The sequence below is a fragment of the Protopterus annectens genome, chromosome 3.part0, assembly GCF_019279795.1.
Source record: "Protopterus annectens isolate FY-2018-M chromosome 3.part0, PAN1.0, whole genome shotgun sequence".
Lineage (NCBI taxonomy): Eukaryota > Metazoa > Chordata > Ceratodontiformes > Protopteridae > Protopterus > Protopterus annectens.
In genome coordinates this window covers 1,990,567,598-1,990,588,834 of record NC_056731.1, presented here as the reverse complement: position 1 = coordinate 1,990,588,834, position 21,237 = coordinate 1,990,567,598, and positions in this window count along the sequence as shown.

Genomic DNA, 21,237 nt, shown 5'->3' with positions numbered 1-21,237 from the left:
CATCTTATATGACATTCAGCACTAATACAGCTGTAGCCCAGACATCTTATATAAATCATGTTGATATTCACAAATGACATATAGTTCTTAACAGAATTCTAGATAGCTGAGCTGGCAGTATCTCCTTTCGTGACATCCACATACCTGTCTATAACCACACACACCTGTCTGTACCCACACAAACATGTCTGTTGTAATTGCACCCTCCTTATACTCCTACAGTATCATTCAGTTTTCAAACAAAATCTGCATTAGAAATCATTCTTTCATAACCAGTTTCAAACAGCAAATCAAAACAAAATGTCACAATTAACTTAATTAATAATTAAGTAATTGTTGTTAATGCCACATTTACAATACACCCCTGAGAGCTGACCCAGTTGTTCAGGATTTGGGAACTTATATGGATAGTGACCCAACCTTTGATCAACATTTCTCCATTGTTGTAAGAAAGTCATTCTATGTTGCCCAGCTTATAAACAAAGGGATTATGTCTAGATTTACAGATGTCATTGTTCCCCTTTTCTCAGCCTTCATTAGGCCAATCATTGAATATAATGTCCCTTTGGAATGTATCTGTCCACACACATGCAACAGCTAGAATATCACTGAGATAATTTACTAAAGGGATACAAGGCCTAAAAAACATGTCCTATATGGACTGTCTCAAACCTGTTACTTTACCTGGTATCCTATAGACTGCAAAGAGGTGGCCTGTATCTGGCATACAAAGCATCCTCTGACCCATTACTGATTTTTTTCTTCATATTAGTAAGTCACATGTCATCAGAAATACATGATCTAGGGATATAAACCTTTTCTGCAACATTAAGAGAAGTATTTTCAGGGACAGGTGTATCTCACAGAGAATACCACTGTTCTAGAATAGAGACCCCATCAAATAAAACAAAATGAATCCCTGTCCATATTCAAGCACAACTTGGATTTATGGATGGGAAACAGAAAATCTACTCCAGGACCACTCTGTGCACTTGTCATGGGCAGAGGCAGCTCCTAAATGCTTTTTTCCATGTATGTGTCCCCTCAAATTATCTATGGTACAATCCCAGTTATTTTCATTAGGAATACTGCATAATTATTGACCATGGGATGGGTAAGGCCACTCTCTTACAAAAGGGATAGGTTTCTTTCCCCACAAAAAGAGAAACTGGCTAGGATTAAAATGCCCCACAAGGGCAGCTAGCCTAATAGGTATCTCCATGCCACCACTCACCCATAAATATACAACTAAGGGCTGAAATCCATAATGTCCCTTCTCTGGACCAGTAATCAAGGAGTCTGAATCCTCATAACTGACACTGGTGAGGGACATTCACTTGGAACAAAGACAAATATACACACACAGTATTTTCATATGCAGCATCATGCACAATTTCCCTTAAGAGTGCACAGGGAACACACTCAGTCCAAGGTCTAAATTTCCCTATCTCTTTCTACAGATAAGACTCTTCACTGGCACAGCTGTAGAGTTGAGTCCTCAGCCGAGTGTCCAAGCCAAGTCCAAAAACATCCTCTCCATGAAACCAGTACTCTGGGTCCCTGCTCCAAACAGCTGACACACACACACTTGTTGATATTTGATACACAAACACAGACCGACACAGACAGACACACAACTTACTTGGTCTGCTACCCTTTTCCCAGACTATAAGGTAGTTACTGCCACCAGACACTCCAAATCCAGCTACTGTAAGGCTCTTACAAGGCTACCCAATTATACTGAGTGAAATTGATATTAATATAAATGGGAGTGTTTGACTAATTTGGCAAGGCTCTCAAAAGTGGCTGCAGTGTCACCAAATAAATATAAGTACTCTCAAAGGTTAAAATATTCTCTAAAGGGCCAGCCACAATGAAAATGTTAAATATATTTAATAATAAATAATAAAGAAAAGGTAAATGCTAAATCTGTTTACAATAAACACCAGAGTTTCAATCATATGAACTATTAAAAATAATACAGATGAATAGATTCACACAGATGCAGAAAAACAGTACTTAACTAATCTTACTATATGTTCCTGACTGATGTAAAGAAGTACTATTCCCTGATTACTTACTAAAGCAAAACAAGATGTGGTGGGTGAGAGGTTTTCCTTCTTTGTCAGGTTTCAAAACAGACTACTCTGAGACATCTGTCTCATCTAGTATTAAAACATCATTTTAATCCTGGATTACAGAATGCCATCACACACATCTGGTCATCTGACTTCTGGTTCCCATACCACCCCCTTTACTAGCAAATGAACTAGTATCTAGCACATAGGTGTCAATAATACACATACATAGAGCTTTGCTAAGATCTGTTGCAGCTTCTGGAAGTCATAAAACAATTTTAAGCTTCCACCCTTCCAGAGCAGCAATTAGTTCACTGCTAAAGATAATACAGAAGGCTTCCTAGCACAGACTTTTTGTCTCTGATTGCATTAAGATCTGTGAGATACAATCGGTAAGCCTTATACCAAGTAATTTAATTACAAACTATTTTTCAAAATTAGCTGGACTGAGATTAGCTTCTTCTCTTCCAGTTTCATCTGTTACAATCTATTAATTTCAATAGTTACCAAACAGTCTGAAATATAGGTACACTTCTTTATCTGTCCAGCAGGACCCACTGTTAGTACATTTGTTAACACAAACAACTTTACAAATACATTTTCAACACAAGCACCTGTAAATCATCACAATATCCATTAAAATCCTAAATCTACTATTGATACACATTTCATACACCTTGCTTCTACAACCAGTGCAGTCATTGGCTCTAACTGTAATACAAATCTCTCCTCTCTATATAGTATTCAGCTAAGCATCAGAAGTATATCAAATAAGATATGAGAATTCCAATCTTAGTACTATCCAGACATAATCTGGATGACTTAAAATATGAGGAAATCATTCCTCCATGCTATAACACTATAAGACAGGACAGAATACATAAAAGGGTAGGAGAAGTTATCCTTTACAAAAAATTCACTCCAGTTTATCCGTTCAATGCACAACTCCCCAATAATGTTGAAATTGTCATCTTACCATTTTACGTTCAATTACAGAAACTCAACATACATAATTGCCAACTATATGCCAAGCATGCATTCCGTCAACAGTACTGGGTTCATTGGTGACTTTAAAACTATGTTTGAACTATGCTTGAATGTAAATAAACAGCCTGGCAGATCAGACTTAGTGCTGATCAGAAGCCTGGCCTTAACAAATCCATTAATATTAAATGTTTTTTGCTGCATTGCAAGTATACCTGAATATTTAATTAACACTTAAATTTAAATTTTAATTTGTATTTTTTTATTTTATGTTGATAGCCTTTGTATATTAATATTTAGTGCATGTTCCTTTAATTTGGTTTGTGTGTTGCAAACTGTTGTAAGTTTCTGTTGGTCTGATTGGATCACTTGACTTTTTTGGAGGGTTATTTAAATGGTATTGATTCAGTTTAGATTTTTTTTTTATGAAGTTCTAATGAAATCAAAGAATAGAAGTGCTTAAAAAATCAATTGGTGGAGTCTGAGTCTTCAATTTTTAGTTTTGAGTTGATGGTACAGTGTTTTTATTAGTTTTTTTTGCTAATATTCCACAAAAGGCAAACATACTGGGTGATTTTAATATAAACTGGCTATCCAATTTCTGACGGCTCTTCAAAAGCCATAAATCTTTATTGTTTCTCACAACTTATTACCTCTCCAACTCACTTCAATAGAAATAATAAAAAAGGAACTATCGGTGCCTGGATCCTTAACTCATCTGCAAACAAAATCTCTTTCCTGGGGACTCGAGCAGAATCTTTAAGTGATCACTTTCCTGTCTTTGTTATTTAAAAAAACAACCATCCAAAAACTGCATCATCTCATGACCTTTAGACTTTGACAAAGATGCCTTCATCCCCAACCTAAAACACTGTAACCAGGCCAATCTAAAGCAATTCACACTAGATGAACCAGTATCTACATGTAACAAAACTTTAGTAAAACATACTATATGAAGTTGCCCCGCTAAGAATAACGGAAATTAAATCTAACCCAGCTTTCCGTGGTTAATTATAAATACCAAACAACTTATGATATAAAGAGACACATTCCAGGAAGTATGTTTAACTAATAAAACTCAGTCAAAACCCTAACACTACAAGGACCTCAGGGACTGCACTAAATATTGTTTGAAAGCAGATAAAAGAAAACTATTATTCAAATATCCAAGATAATAACAATAAAAGTCTAAAAAAAAACTGGTCCCCTATAAACCAAGATCTTCATCCTGGTATTCAATCCCTCACCAACTCCCATCTTAATTCCACTGAAAGTACTGCCACCCTGTTCAGCTCACTCTTCATTCTCTCATTTTAATCTCTGTTGAATAATTAAGCCTCCTATGCAGCTGAAGACTCATCTCATGGTAATAGCCACCCCTATTACTTCTGACTAGAACCAATCTCAACGTCTTCCATAAAAAGAAACCTTTTTAAATTTGGGCACACCACCAGAGCACTTGGCTGCTTGCCTACTGAATACTGTACACTAAAATAGCCTACCCTGTCTCTATACTAATCAATAGATCCATCATAGAAACCTATGCCCCTCTACCCTGCAAAACATCCTTCATTCTACCACTCTTTGAAGGTGAGAGCTCAAATGTATCCATGTATTCATTATTACCCAATAGCTTTCCTATCTCCTTTGCCCATAGCACTTGAAAAATACATGCAGTCCCAACCTTCTCCAATATTACATAGCTTACTTTTGTCTCTCCAATACATCATGGTTTCATCCCCACCGTAGTACCACTTCTGACCATCTCAGCTTCATAAACACTGTCAACTAACATAGAAACACTGGTAATGTGATATCCACCTTCTTTCTGGGCCTGAAAAGGGTCTTTGACACAGTATCTCACTTCATCATCCCACAAATGCTCAGCAACAAGGTTTCATAAACTGTTATCTGGCCTTGTTTCACAGCTGCATTTCAGACAGATCTCAGTCAGTTAAATGGCATAAAAATTTCTTTCCTTTCATTCCTGTAACAGTTAGTGTCCAAAAGGGATCCATCCTTGGTACCATACTGTTTAACATATGGCAGATTGTACTAATATGTATTACATGTTTATAAAGTTACTTCTTGCAAAATGCTGTTGGTAATAGGTTAGTGTGTGTGTGTGCACGTGTATGAGTGTGTAAGTTGTCTAATTAAAAACAGATAGAGAATTACATTTCAGAAAGTACACATATGAATTTGAGGGATAAGAGTTACTCTATAGTAATTATCATGAAATAGATGTGACCCTAATTTTCCTTTCATTAGTCATATCCTAATCCAAAATTTATTCAGAAAAGGTAAGGTTTAAGGTGATGCTCTATGATATTTTCTCCATTGTTTTGCCATGTCTCACGTTTGGTAAGAGTTTACAATATACAGGCACATTAATAATTATTATGTTATGTCACCATCCACCCTGTTTGACTGCAATAGAAAGTATAAGAAAAATGTTTTAAGCTCCATTGATGATACATGTTGGATAAAATACATGATTTCACAGAGAAAAGTGAGCTAAACATCCTTCTCTGTAGTAGATAATTCAATATTGGTTAAGCAGAAAAGAATGTAATAGAGCAAACTGCAATAAAATGCTGCATTATGAAGAAATGACACATATTTTTCCTGCTACCTATTCTATAAACATCCATTAATATCAATGATTTCATGTGTAGCTCAAGTGTAACCAATTCAAACACTCTTGAAAAGACGTAATAACAATAGGGTGTGAATACAAGAGACGTTGGCTGCATTTTGCATTTTATCCTTGACGGTGTTTTAGCTTAAAACATCACTGGCACAATGTTTAGTATATTTTTAGATACTGATTTGTTATGTCATTAGCAGAATTGTTAATTGTGACCTTACAACATCATATCAGTAATATAAATGAAATATACATACATTTTTTTCCTGCAGCTTGTTGGGTTGTTCAGTTTAAATGGAATGCATCTAAGTAAATTATTTTCAGAATGTAAAATCAAGTATTTTTTGGTCATACTAACACCACTAATTTGTATCTTACAGGTCAATATATGTGGACCAATAAAGGAAAAAAGTAATGCATTTTTGTACTTCAGGTTCTACTAGTGAAATGCCTGTGGTTTATAATCACAAAGTGCTGCAAAGCTGTCTCAAATTAGACAAAGTATTCCCATGGTATCTCATTAAACACTGCCCTTCAGGAATTAGTGAAAGGTGGGGGATGGGGAATGCTTTTTCACATGCTCGCATGGATGTTTTTCAGAAAGCATCAAAGCATCTTCTGTCTGTAAACGGCTTCCATTGATTGTCTTGGAATATTTCCTGGTTAAGCATGGATTCCAGAAAAACATTATGTATCAGATGTTGTTTGAGATACAGAAAGCAAATAAATATGAATTAATTCTAAGTTGTGGTATGTCCTATTTCTTCCAGTACAGCATAAATCAGATTTTACATATCATGCCTTGCTAGTATTCTCCTATACTTGAATTGAAGCCTGTACAATCAGGATATCAAAGTGGCATTTTTTTTCTGAAGTTAAGTAGTATTTTTATATCTGTCAATGTACTGTATCAGTCCGAGGATTACTCGGTTGCCAGTTATCAACACCTGCCATAGAATTAGCCTGCTACTGGCCTCAATTTGTTTAAACTAGTCATAAAGCTGCATATTTTGTTCTAGTTCAAAATGTGAATGCAAGTATCATATTACCTTATCATATACAAAGACACAGTCTGTAGTTTAACATGCATGAACATTTTCCAGTTAAGTGTTAAAAGGGATTTTGGAAAGGTTTATTGCAAACAAACAAACAAGCAAACAGATAAATAATGCTTGTTTTTATTTTCCAAGTCTGAAAAATTACATATGAAAAAGCATACATGTTTGTGTATACAATGAGGCTAACATGATTAGTAGTAATAATTAGTTAAAAAGGTAGCGATATGTTTGCATGTTTTGAACTTAAAGAAGTACACCGAACATTGTGTATGGCTAAACAGTGCCATCTGCTTTGACAGTTATATGTATGGTTATAGTTTATGGGTTAAACAGCTATCTGTCCCTGAAGATCAATCATGAGTAGTAATGCAGTGGTATAGGGGTGACACTTTCTAAGTCACAAGGGTTGCACAAGGTTACAATAGTGTCTTCAATACATGAACATGATGATGGATACTTAGCCTTGGCTGCAGTGACCAGTCCAATATTTTAGATATGAGTAGAATATACCGAGCTATAGCAAGAAGTGGGTATTATTTAGAACTGATTCAGAAGTCCATAAAAAGCTAATCATATCCAAACAGAGTAAGTTACCAAAGGATGGAAGTTTGGTGGATGAAAAATTTAACATAGTGCACTGAGGAAGAAAGACATAGATGTTTTTGAGATTACTGGCATGTAGAAGGGTTGTTACAGTCAGAACAAACATTAAAACACAGTGCCAAGCAGATAGTAACAAAATGAACAACCAAAATAATAGAAACTGGAAGACACAGATGTGTATAAACTTAAAAAAATATGATAATCACTGCACTAAGCTATTGAAGACTGTAAGATTCTAATTTGAAGAGTAGTCTGTTTTTTTTTAATAGAGCTATTTGATATACTTATTATTACAGATACCCATCTCAGAAATAAACACTCCAATATTCATGTTATCAATACAGTTTGTATTCCAGACCAGGAGATGCAGTAAGGTGGGAACCCCTTGTATTATACATTTCTCATCAAAAGGTTACAGCAATTTACCAACCCAATACTAACTTTAATTCTAACCCCAATTTGTTTTCACTAAAATGACCTGCCAAAAGGAGACCTCTGTATATAGCTGTAACCTATGTCATACCCTGACAAAATAAATTTCAGACACTTCATACAATTATTTCCTCAACTCTAAAAAAAAAAAAAAAAAAAAACTAGACCAGTAACATATGCGACATCTCAAGTCATCATTTCACTTTTATTGACCAATGTCGTATAACCTTCACTGATGAAAATGTGGCCCTAGATGTCACACTTTCAGACTCAAATTACAAAAGCACATCCTCTAAGAGAGAAATGAACAGAATGCTTCTGTTCGGGGAGTCTCCTATTTTGTATGTGTCAAGTTCAATGCCACATTAAATTTGTGGAGACTGATTTAAGTACAATATCATCAGTGACACTTATGGGTGCAAGTCAATACACATAAGGTGAATAATCTGGGAGAGCTTTGTCTTATTTAGGAGACATTAAGTAAGCAAGTGAAGTGGTTTCATTACAAGCAAGGAAATAAAAGTATATTACACAATTGCTTAAAGCTTATCTAATAAACTGGAGGAGGTTTTAGAAGAATGTCCTTATAGTTAATGGGGAGCAAAAAAAATTAAAGACAACAGCCGCTCCACAGGAAAAAAAGATGGGAAGAGTTAGCAACACCAGTTTGTAAGATTCTACACATGTAGTCAGATGCAGACAGCTACAAAGAAGGGTGCTTGGTGGTAATTTTCAGATACCTGATTTGAGTCAAGTGAATGAAAATGATACTGTTCCTCCAATGCAATAAAACAGTCATAATTTTAGATGATTCTGTAGTCAGAAAATGAACTAAACCTATAACAGACTTTGACAAGGAAAAACATCACTGTTTCTAGCCTGAGTGGGTTTAAACTATCAGATACAACCACGGACTCCAAAAATGGTCCCACATAAAATATCCCTTGATTACATAATTCTTTACACTGGTGTTAAAGAACTGGAGCAAACACCTTTATACAGCATGTACAAACTATCTATGACTTGTATTCATGGGACAAGGGAAATCTTGGGTTTTTCAGACATTATTCCATCTTTGACCCTTTCAGACTATCAACTCACAAAGGCAATGTAATAAATGGTTTGCAGTCTACTGTAACTCAAAGGTCATATATCTCATTAGGCTGTGGGATGATTTCTATAAAAAGGAAGAACTATTTGATAAGAATAGATTTCACTTATGAACCATGATGGTAAATTTCAGTGTAAAAAAAACTCAACAAGGAAATTTTGATCCATTATTGTTATGTAATTATTGTGACCCCTTGTCGGAAAGCTATTAAGCTGTATCAGATTTATTTATTTTATTTTATTTATTATGGATGGTGCAGTGGTGCAGTGGTAGCATTGTCGCCTCACAGCAAAAGGTTCTCTGGTTTGATTCTCAGCTGGAGTGCCGGAGTCTGCATGTTCTCCCTGCATTTGCATGGGTTTTCTCTGGGTACTCCGGTTTCCTCCCACATTACAAAGACATGCATCTGGGGTGTTTCTCTTTGGACCTGTGCTAAAAATTGGCTTTGTTCCAAGTCTGATGTTCACTTCACAGCAAAAGGTTCTCTGGTTCGATTTTCAGTTGGAGTGCCTTCTGTGTGGAGTCTGCATGTCCTCCTTGTGTTTGTATGGGTTTTCTCTGGGTACTCCAGTTTCCTCCCACATTACAAAGAGATGCATCTGGAGTGGTTCTCCCTGGAGATCTGCTGAAAATTGGCTTTGTTCCAAGTCGGACTTTCCCAGTAAACAAATGTTAAATAAAAATAAATAAGTAAATAAAAAATGTTTAGAAGCCAGTTTAAAAGGGAGGGAGAACTGGTTTTATTACAAACAAGGAAATAAAAGCAATATTACACAATTGCTTAAAGCTTATCTAATAAACTCTACAAGGTTTTGGTATTCTATTGTGAAAATGAATATCCTGTTGTCATTACTGACCCTTGGCGATGTTCTGACGTATCCATTCCTGATTACAAGTTGTGAGGATGTGTAAGGACTGACAGAAAGGGAGGGCTGTTATAATCTTTATTTCTGATGAATTGTCTTCATTGTTTCTGAATTTTCAGATAAAAGCTCTATTAGTCAAGTTCTTGGGCACCCAAGACACAAATATGTCTGACTAAGCCCGGGTATTTTAATATTTGACAATTTGAGTATATGGGAGCATTGGGAAAGTTCTTGGACGCAAATGGTATTATTATTCTGAGTGACTTTATACTTTGCCATAATAATTGACTGGACAACATTTACTGAACTGTGATAGAAGAAGTTTGTGATCTGCTTTTTTAAAGAATGTGATACAGCTTAATAGCTTTCCAACAAGGGGTACAATAATTTTGACTTATTAACAGCTAACATGCCAAATAAGGTTGAAAATATTATTGAATGGCTTTCCTGACTTCAGCTTCCCTGGGCTTTCAATGTTTATTTACTTTAAGTACTGCTGTACGCCAACATACCAGGTATTCTTATGGAAGCACTACGTTTTACAATGATGTTTTCTTATACATAAGATCAGTTCCTCCGACTCAGAGTGATTTTTTTTGAAGGCCTCTGTGTTGGAGTGTAAATCATTCTAGGCGGTTGATTGCAAAGAATAAAAGTGTGCTTACTCCCCTTAGAAGTAGTCAACGCATACTAAATTAGTGAAGATAAAGAAAAGAACATATAAGATCTGGAAATGTTTAATAACTTTAATACTAAGAAAGCATACTATGGTGTGATAAAAAAATAAAAATGACTGAACGATACAAAACCTAGATATGAAAATAATCTGAATCCAGGAACAGTATTTTTTTCAGAATGTCAACGTTCCTAAGGGATCTGTTTTTTTGTCATGGACCCACTGTTCACAAAGGTAGAACTTTACAACCAGACATTGAGCTACCCAACTTATTTAATTAGCATTTTGTGGGCAATATTAAGGAAATAAAGCAATTTCAATATTTAACAGCACAGTCCCTGAACCCAGCGGCATCCAAAATGATTCTAGAAATGCTTTAGTTGTGCTGAATCACCAATAATCCACACGGGCAGGTAAAGTAAAACCATGATCCCAAACAGCATAGCATGCTGCTTTGAGGTATGCTCATTACACTCTGTGAAGTCCGAGTGTACAGTTTTGAGACAAAAGCACTTAGTGAGTTATGACCATGGTTTTATTTCTACCTGTCCGTATGGATTATTGGTGATTCAGCACAACTACAGCATTTCTTGGATCATTTTGGATGCTGCTGGGTTCAGGGACTGTGTGGTTGAATATTTGGTTTTGTTTGTTTCTTTAAGTTCCAGATAAAGCAATTTAACCAAAACATACTGCTTTGAATATTTATTTAATTATTTATTTTATTTTCATTTGTTTACCGGGAAAATCCGAATGGACACAGGTCTGTTTTCAGCAGAGGCCCAGGGAGAAAAGCTCCACAGTGTGATTTACATTTCAGATACAGTAATAAGGTGATTTCATACAAATACATTAAAAGGTGAATTGCATAGAAGTACATTAAAAGGAGATTGCGTACAGTATGTGAGAAATCAGTAGAAAGTAGACAATAATTGATTATCAAACAATTGGTGTTACACAGTAAATGAGCTGGCAATGAGGGATTATTAATGTTGAGTTCAGATTATGGAGGTAAGTTGAAATAGTCCAGGTAGGGAAGAGAGAAATTGAGCTGGAGGGGATAGGGATGAGGGTCTAGTCTGGGTTTGAGCAAGGGCAGAGACAGTGAGTATTTAGGTGAGATATGAGGGCAGTTTTGAAATGTCTGCAGGAGGGTATGGTAGGTATGGCAAGTGGTAGTTTGTTCCAAAGTTTGGATATGGCTCAGTAAAATAAAGCTTCTCCTCAGAGTTTTTGGCTTTGGTGATTTGGAGAAGATTCTTGTTGGATCGTAGGGGTCTAGAGGATTGATAAGGTAGGAGAAGTGTTTGAATTGATGGGATATTGGTGGAGTGGTTTATAAGTTTGTACACAAAGGAGAGTTGGTTCAGATGTAGGAGTTGTGGGAGTTCGAGCCAGCCTAGCTCTCTAAGGGAGTCACAGTGGTGGCTGCGGTAGACTGCTCCAGTGGCAAATTTAGAGGTTTTATTGTAGCATGCCTCAAGGAGATAATATTATCTAATCAGTAATATCAGGAGAATTGCTTGTCATCTCCTTAGCAAAAATGAAGGTTAATTTTAGCCTTGGTCCAGATAGAACATCAGCCTGGTTTGGGCTGATCATGAATAAATATATGACTTTCAATTCTTGCCATTTTTTATGACACCAGCGAACTGGCAGTTGACTAATATAGTGCTTGTACACAAGGGCGAGCTTTGATAAGCTCAGTAATTATAATATCACAATTAGCTTATCAGCATTATCAGAAAATGCTATGAAAGATGCATTTTACAAATAATTATGGACAATAACATTTTATCCCTTAAATGATCTCTCAACATGGTTTTGTAAAAGCTAGGTCCACATTCACTAACATGTACTTTTACAATTTTGTCAGTTTAGCTATGGACTCTGGTATTATATTTGTTGTGGCTTATTTAGATCTTTAAAGTTATTTGAGAGTTTGCCTTGTGCTGTCATTATTGTTTCGATATTGAAATCATCTTTTTTCAGCTGAACACAGAACTAAGAAATAGATATCAAAAGGTAAGGGAATTAATGATTTTCTATCATAATGAGAAGCTTATGGGATGGGGTCTGTCAGGGATTGCCACTGCTCCTGTGCTATATGGCATGCTTTCTTTTCTTAATTTTTATCATTGGACTCCTACTTTGTGGCTAAATGCACTGACAACGTAAAACTTTTGGAATTTTGGGGCCATTGAGGCTGAAATGGATGCAATTACTGAATATGATTGACTGATCTAAGGTTTGAATATTAATAAGAATAAATGCTATATTTTTGGTAAGCCTATATTACAGGGTATATCTTGTTCAGGAGTAATGGTTATAAGTTATGGCAGTGACAGAATATAAATCACTGCTTTGCATTTCCAACAAATGTGACTTCCTCATTCTTCAAAGTAAATACTGTAGATATTGAAAGACAGTTATATTTTTCTCATGATTCAAAGCTCCACAACATTGGACTTTTTTTCCTATTACGTTTAGGCATACAAAAGGAAAGTTACATTTTTGGGCTCATCATGATGGAGAATTTGATAATTTCATGGGGTGATTTGCTACAGTCCCAATTTAATTCCAGACGAGGAGATTTCACATTTATGATCATTAAATGTAAGACTGCTTTAAAATCACAATATATATCAGTCTGTATGGTGTGCCGGTGAATCATATTGTCTCTTGATATATATATATATATATATATATATATATATATATATATATATATATATATATATATATATATGACAAGCTGCTTCACTGTCAAATTTTAAAAGCCTGTTATATGAATTGATGGAATAGATGGTGTACTCACGATCCCTGAACTTGCATTTAAGATAGCCCTCTGGCCCAGTAAATCACATCTGATCACTATGAAGTGGGATCCCATTCTATTAATATAAAATCTAAACATTGCCACTGAAAATCTCAGCCACTGTTTTTTTAACCTACAAAACAACTTACACCCAATGGTTTCACATCTTTTAGCACATTTATCTGCTCCAAGGGTAAATGAAACATTTATTGAGCTCTTTTTCTAAGCAAAACTTAAACTTCATCAGAACAAATTACCCCTGCAGATGTTGCATTTAAATATGAATGTTATCATATGACAAGCCGTGTAATCCAAACTGCTCTGAATTAAAAAGATAGTTAAACCTAATTAATAATTTTTCATTCATTCAATAGTAGAAAAGTTAATATGGCAAAATAAATAACTACATATACAAAACAAGTGGCAAACCACACCGAAACAATAAATCACAGTTTAGCTGACCTCAACTTCAAATAACTATTAATGGAACTTCCCCACCATGATACACAGTCTGGCATTCAATAATATTTGCTAAAAGCTTTGTGATTCCAGAACTGATCTCTAATCATCACCCCTGCATTGGAGTGCTAATTTTTTCCAATATAAAAAAATGAAATTTAATAAATATCCTTCATGCAATAAAATGCTTGTATGGGGCATTGTTATTGTCACATGCCCTTATACTCTGGTTATCTTCATAAATACCCTGCTGTAAACTATACTCATATTTACCAATGTAGAAGATTTTACAGGACTTACACAGGGCCAGGTATACCAGTCCATTCGTTCTCCAGTTAAATCTTCCTTTACATCTTAAAATCTGTGAATAATTTTTTGATGATGATTTTGGAGCCCTCATAAACATAAGAGCACTTATAGCAAGTATCACATGCTAACATCCCATCAGTAATATCAGGGGTGGGGTAGGGGAACATTTTTCTAAAATATTTTACTCCTCATCCTGGGTTTAAACATAAAATTCACTTCAGAGTCCAATCTTTGCATCAAGCCTTCATTTGCACTTACAGCAGCCCCCCCCCATTTATTGTTCAAAATCATTTGACTTGGGAGGAAATATTAAATTAAGGATTTGGATTGATCCATGGAAGATGATTTTGATGATTGCAAATAAACCAAAACCAGTTAACTGAAACTTCCTTTAGCGAACACTGAAACATTTTTTTTGCAGGGGGCAAGCCCTCTGTACTCCCCATATGGCGAAGGGCAATCTCTGCCTAATGGAATAATATATATCAACTCTGAGGTCAACAACAGAGGAAAAAAAAGGCAATTTCCACTTTTATTAAAGGTAGTTGAACAAACTGTCTTCTGTTTCTTTGCATTCATGTAAATCAACCTCAACTGTTTGACGTACTTCAATTAAAAAATAGGTAGAATCATAGAGTTATTAAAAGACTGTCTACTTTGTCAATCAGGGGTTAAAGAATCGGTCTGCAATCGGGTCTATATCATATGAGCGAATTGCACAAATTGCAAACACTCATAATATCGAATGTACTGGACTTCAAAGTGCTTTTCTGAGATCGTGGTACAGTGAAGAATGGGATATCTGCCCTTTTCTCACTGTAGTGCATTTTCGGAGTTGGAATATATATTTAGCAGAATAGGAAGTTTGAGGTCTGGTGCATTCAATATTATGAGTGTTCGCAATTTGTGCGATTTTCTCATATGATATAGACCCCTGTAATCTACCTCCTAAGATTATGAGTTTAAACCTATCACTTCTTTCTTTCAAAACCTCTTGTTTGACTACATTTAAAAGGTCAGGTGGATAACCGTGGTGCATAAGCATATTTATAAGCTTCCGCAAAGTAAACACAAAGTCCATGAACTGCAAAGGTGAGGCTTCAGAACAGCAGCTTCAGTTTAGTAAAAAAATATACTCCAAAACAGCAACCTCAGCTTAATAAGGTGTATACTCAAATTTCTCCAACCACAGAACAAAGATCTGGATTCCACTTGGCTGCAACACAGTTTTATTGGTACACAAGCGCTTTCACAAACAGCTTCTTCAGGTGTATAACAACCATTAAAATACACACACCTTATATAACACTTAAAGTCAGTCATATGACTCTGCTTAACCATTTTAAAGACATATATACACATTCTAAGTGTTAATTTCTTGATCCACTCTTACAAATTCTAAACTTAGATAGTATAACAAATATATGTTAAAAGCATACGTAAAGTTCTAAAAAATTCAACATTCACCTATTCAATGGTCTCTTTTTTAATATTGGTCTTATAGGAACAAAATCATTCAGTCCATGCCCTGAACTAGCCCTTAACCTAATAATCCATTCAGCTTCTTTTTCCTCAGTCCTTGCTTTTATATCACCCCCTCTTATATCAGTGAATGTTCTATATAAGACAGCAAATTTAAAAACATGTTGTTCATTGGTAATTGACACATGCTTCGCTAGTGCATTAAAACTACTTCTTTTCTTAATGTGATATAGGTGTTCTCTTATCCTATCTTTTAAAAGACGATCTGTTTTCCCTACATAAAACTTGTGACATGCCTGGCAGATAGCCAGACATAATACATGTGCTGTATCACATTTCGGATAGGTTCGCAGATAAAACATCTCCCCTGTGTCAGGGTGTTTAAATTGTGAATCATTACAAATAAAACTACAAAAGTTGCACTTATCACGTGGTCTGGTGCCCTTTTCATTTTCTCTACCTTTCAGTTCAGGAAACCGAGTCTTTTTGTACCAAAACAAAATGCTTTAATCAATGCATTTGAGCAAACTTGTATTTCTGATATGTATAAAATGTATTATGAGCGGAAACAACTTAAGGAAAGTGGCAAATGGCATAATTTAAGTAAAGAAGAATTTAAAGCTGGATACTCTGGAATACTTTTATGCAAAGGTGCCTGTAACATTGGGTGGTTTGTATCATATTTATAAGCTTATTTAATTTCTTTTAAACAAAATATCATCAGGTACCATTTGTGAAACTTGCACCATTTGCCCCTTTACTAAATACACTTTTTGTTTGATCAAGTGGAAGCTGTTATTGCACAGATACGATTAAGAAAAAATGAATTTCTGAAATATTGTAGATTCATACCTCCTTCTAGGAATATTCTTGTAAAGGGATTCATTTAAAAAATGTATCAAGTCTTTAGACCATTAGTGTGTGAACAGCAAATTAAATAAATAAGTAGTGTTGTTTTCATGGAAGCCCATGGAGAAAAATGCCAACAATGGCTCATTTATTATATGTACAGTAATCGATTTTTAATATAAAAGTGTGATGACACAGGAGACAACAGTATACTTTTTACGTAATAGAAATGAGGTGGCATTTGGAATATTTTCATTTATAAGGATTTACACTTTTCTGTAATTATCTGGTCAATGTTATTGTGTTTCTACAACTTGTTTCCAGAAGAGAGCTAAGATTAGGCTTTGTAGATAAGTTATTATTAAAAAGAGATGAAGGGGAGATCGTATAGTACAGAATATGGGAAGAGTGATGTGAAGGCAAGATGATAAGAGAGGAAGTGTAGCAGAGAAAAAGAAAGAGAATAAGATGGCCAGAAGCAGAAAAACAATAATGTTTCAACCTGGTGTGATAGAACGCAAGCCATGAATGTTAAACAAGTAAAATGAAGCTGAAAGAGGTGAACTGCCCTGCAAATCTCTTAATTTATTGAAGAATACAATAAACTTTAAGCAAAACTGCGGTGGTGGTGCTGCGGTAGCGTTGTCGCCTTCCAGTAAGACGTTGCCCCGTTCGATTCTTAGTTAGAGCGTCTTCTGTGTGGCGACATGCGTGAATGGGCATTCCTTCATTGAAGGTTGTGCGTCAGGCCCGGCAAGTCGGCACGTAAAAATCTACTGCCAATCATTAGCGGACCGGAGTTCCGCTGTGGCGACCCCTAACCGGGAAAAGCCGTAAGACACAACAACAACAATAAACTTTAAGCACTTTCCTCCACCATAAGAACTTCATCATAATAAAAGGTAAACAGCACAAGTACATTGTAAAACACTCCATAACACCTCCTTCAGTCATTAGTGGATGATCGATTAATGACAAACAATAAAATAATTGGTTAAAAACCCCCCATGGACTGCGGCAAAGAAAAATATGCTCCATTGACATAATAAACATGACATACACTCCACATATTATGCTTACAGTATCAGGCCATATAACATTCAAAACCTGCATCATCCCAATAAATATGAAATATAAGAAGTACATACACAACTGAAAAGAAAATGTGGTTAAAATAGCATAAACAATTTTATAAGACCAGAGGGATATTAAAATATAATTTATACAAAAAGTTATATTGTTGTACACTTTGTGAGCCAGAGCCAACACAGACCATAACTCTCAGTGAAAAGCTGAAAACAATCATTTTGCAAATGGTAATGTTACCAAGTGAAAAAAAAAATTGAATATAAATTAGAGTAATTCACATATACAAAAGATGCTTTTAACCACAAAATACTACCGATGGTCACTGCATCATTTAAACTGTGTCCATTGGTTGAATTGAGTTTAAGTTGCCACCTTATCTCTTTATACTTTAATAAATCCTTTTAAGGACCCTGCACTCCCCCCCCCCCCGAGCAGTACAGCCTATACTATCTAAGACATAAAATTTAAATTGATGGGAATTGTTAGACTTAAAATGTTTAAATAATGCATTATACTCATCTTTCTTGTTTATATAATACATATGTTGGTAAATTCTTGTTCTTAATGGTTTCTCAGTTTTATCAGTGTTGAAAGCAGGGCATGTTTAGCATTGTGCCACATAAACAACTCCTGCTCTAGAACAATCCAACCATTGCTTCAAAGAAACCTTGTTGAAATCAGCCATATAAATTTTTGGATCTTCTATAATACAAAAACATTTTGAGACTAGGTTCCAATCTAGGGTGGAACTGATAGTGTTGTAGCAAGTAAAGGAAGTCAGTAAATCTGTATTGGTTAATACTGGAAGAGGGGTAGTCACCTATAAGTTTTTATCAGTCTGTGCTAATGTCTCCAAGAATAATAGTTTCATAAGGTATCTTTAGTGGATATGCAGTGTAGAATATTAGGTTTGAACCATACTTCACTGATGGTACTATATCTGGGGAGTATTGAGTGATCCAGGAATGAAATTCAGTACTTTATTTAATATACTACAAATATTTATAGAAGCAATATTTAGATATTTTGGGGGTACTGATGTAGTTATGGGGATATAATGGGTGGGTGGTGTGGACATGGTATATTGTCTAGAGTATATGTTGCCACGTGGTGAAGTTTTTATTTTAATATTTGTGTAGGGGTGGAACTTTTGGTATATTGTTATTTATATGGAGTTTTGATTTGTGTGAGTAAGGAAAGGGATTGACAAGTCTGTGTTTATATATTGTGTATCTGTGGTGTATTGAATACGTTTGTTGCAATTATTGTGGTGGATGTATCGGTACAGTGGAGTTTTATACAGGTAAGGGTGGGAGACAGAAAGGTTCATGGGATGGGGATCAAATAAGCCTTGTTGTGTGATAGTAACAGGAATACTGACAACGATGAACAAAGTAGGATCATATTTGTAGGCTGATGATAGTTAAATGTCACAGCTTGTTGGAGGGTTAGGATATGATAGTTGAAACTATGGGCAAGGTTAAATCTTATATGTATTAGTATGTCAGGAGGGGATTACAAGCAATAAGATGAGAGATTGATGATGAAAGTTATGCTGAAAGGGAGAGAGAAAAATCCAGTCTGTTGATAAGTGTAGGGTCTAAACAGTGTTGGATTGTAGTGGGTTTGAGTTAGAGTATAGCATAGTGAAAGAGGTGTGTCTTGTGATGAGAGTAGGATGACATTAAGGGAGGGTGTGGTAGCGACTGGATAGCTGAGAAGAGAAGAGGTGGTAGTTGTCTGATGCAGGAAGAAGAGGGACCAGGGGAAGTAAAAATGTAGAGGAAGTGGGGTGGGTTGGGTGGGAAATGGGAGTTGGGTAGGGGAGTACAACGACCCCTGGTGCAGTGATGGTGAGTGAAGTGGATTGCACTCAGAGTGGACTAATGCCACAAAACACAGTCTACTGGAAATAGCAAATTCCAGCCTTTTTGGAACAGTGGGGTGCCAATTAAAACAACGAATGGAGCTGACACTGCTAAAGTTTTCTTGTAACTAACTAAGGATGCATACTAGTGTAAATCCAAGAAAGTGAAAAACAAACTATGTAGAAATGAAAGTTGTAGAATTAAAAAAAAAAAAATAAGGGTAGTAGGACGCTATAGTAATGGAGTATCAGTAAATATTTAAGATATGGAAAAGAAGGGAAAAAGCAAACTAACATTGAACTGCCTGTACAGAAAAGAGAGAGATTCACAAATGTAGTAGTTGGAAAGAGCAAATAAGAAAGCACAGGGTCCCAAGTATATTAGGTTATAACTTGTTAATTACAGTGGGAAGAGAGAAGGGAAACTTAAGGTGCAGAGGGGTGGTGGAGGAATTTTTTGATTCTAGTGCTGTAAAACAGCCAACAGCAGACTTTTAATCACAAACGAAGCAGAGATGATACACTAACCTGTTACTGGTACCATCATAGATAGAGCATGACTAAGATGGTAACAGATTGAACACGTATATTTCCATTACATTAAGTTTATATGTTAGATCTCTGGGCTTCTGCAGGGCTGGTTGTTGCAGTTAGTCTTTGTAGTCTTGGAGGGGGGCTGGTGCAGTCCACAACTATCTGGAAATACAACAACAGTACTAGGGTAAGTTTTGAAGAAAAAAAGAGACACATGAAATATAAAGGCGACAAATCAGAACAGCATTAGTAACAGGAAGACATGGCACATATGCAGACAGTAAGAAATAAAACTAGAGACACTATTAATAAGGAGAAATGAAATTAAAGTTATTCTATACTGATAGGATAGGGGAGCAGTTTAAGCTCAAGAGAGAAAAACAGAGAGAAAGAAAGGCAAGGAGAAGCACATACATGATATTTACTGCATGTCCTGGGTAATACATGTAATAGATTTCCAACAAGGTTATCTAGTTGAACAAGGAAGCAGTACTAGCCCAAGCAACTGATAAGACTCCTTACAAAAATTGTAAATCCAGTTTAGCAATACAGTCAAGCAATATGTGAATGTCACTCCTACTTGGATAGAGACAACATTGTGATATTAGTTTGATGCTCAGTAAGACAGATAAATTGTATATGGCACAAAAAAGTATAAATACAACTACACATATTACTAGATTTATAGAAAGCAAGCTACAAATATTGCTAAGTAGCATGCTGGTGGGAGGGGATTACAAAGGCACCAGTGCACAGTTAGTGTTAAAGGCACAAAACAGGCATAATTCACATGACATAATCAACTTCACACGTGACACATGGAAAGCAGCTGTGATTTACATTTCTGTACTGCTCTGACGATAAGTGAATGTTTATCATTATATGCTAGAAAATAAAAGTGTCAGTGTAAGTTCATGTTAAAATGACACCAACATACACAGAGGTTACAATGTACTGCTTTAGCAATAGTGTCAGGTACTGCTCTAGGGCTGAAACTAACTGTTCATGAACAGCCAAATTTTCTGACTTGGCTGTCTCATACAACTTCAAGCAATGAACAGTTTAAAAGTACAAGTAATATTTTCAGCATGTTATTTGTCAGTTTTATTTTAATCAAAAGTTAACAATAGAAAACTTAAAGGTTTTAAATTGAAAGAGTAGCAGTAGATTACTATTTCGATAAACACTTTAATGAAGCTTGCAGGCAAAGCTTACATTTGTACTAGTCCATTAATTTGACAAGAGGGTACATGTAATCTGGAGAAGATATGTTGCAGATTCAGATTGGTGACGTTACTGAAAAGAACAGATGGCTTTTATCGTCTAAAGATTATCTAAAACACTGAGGTCGTTTTTTAGGAGTGCATCTGGT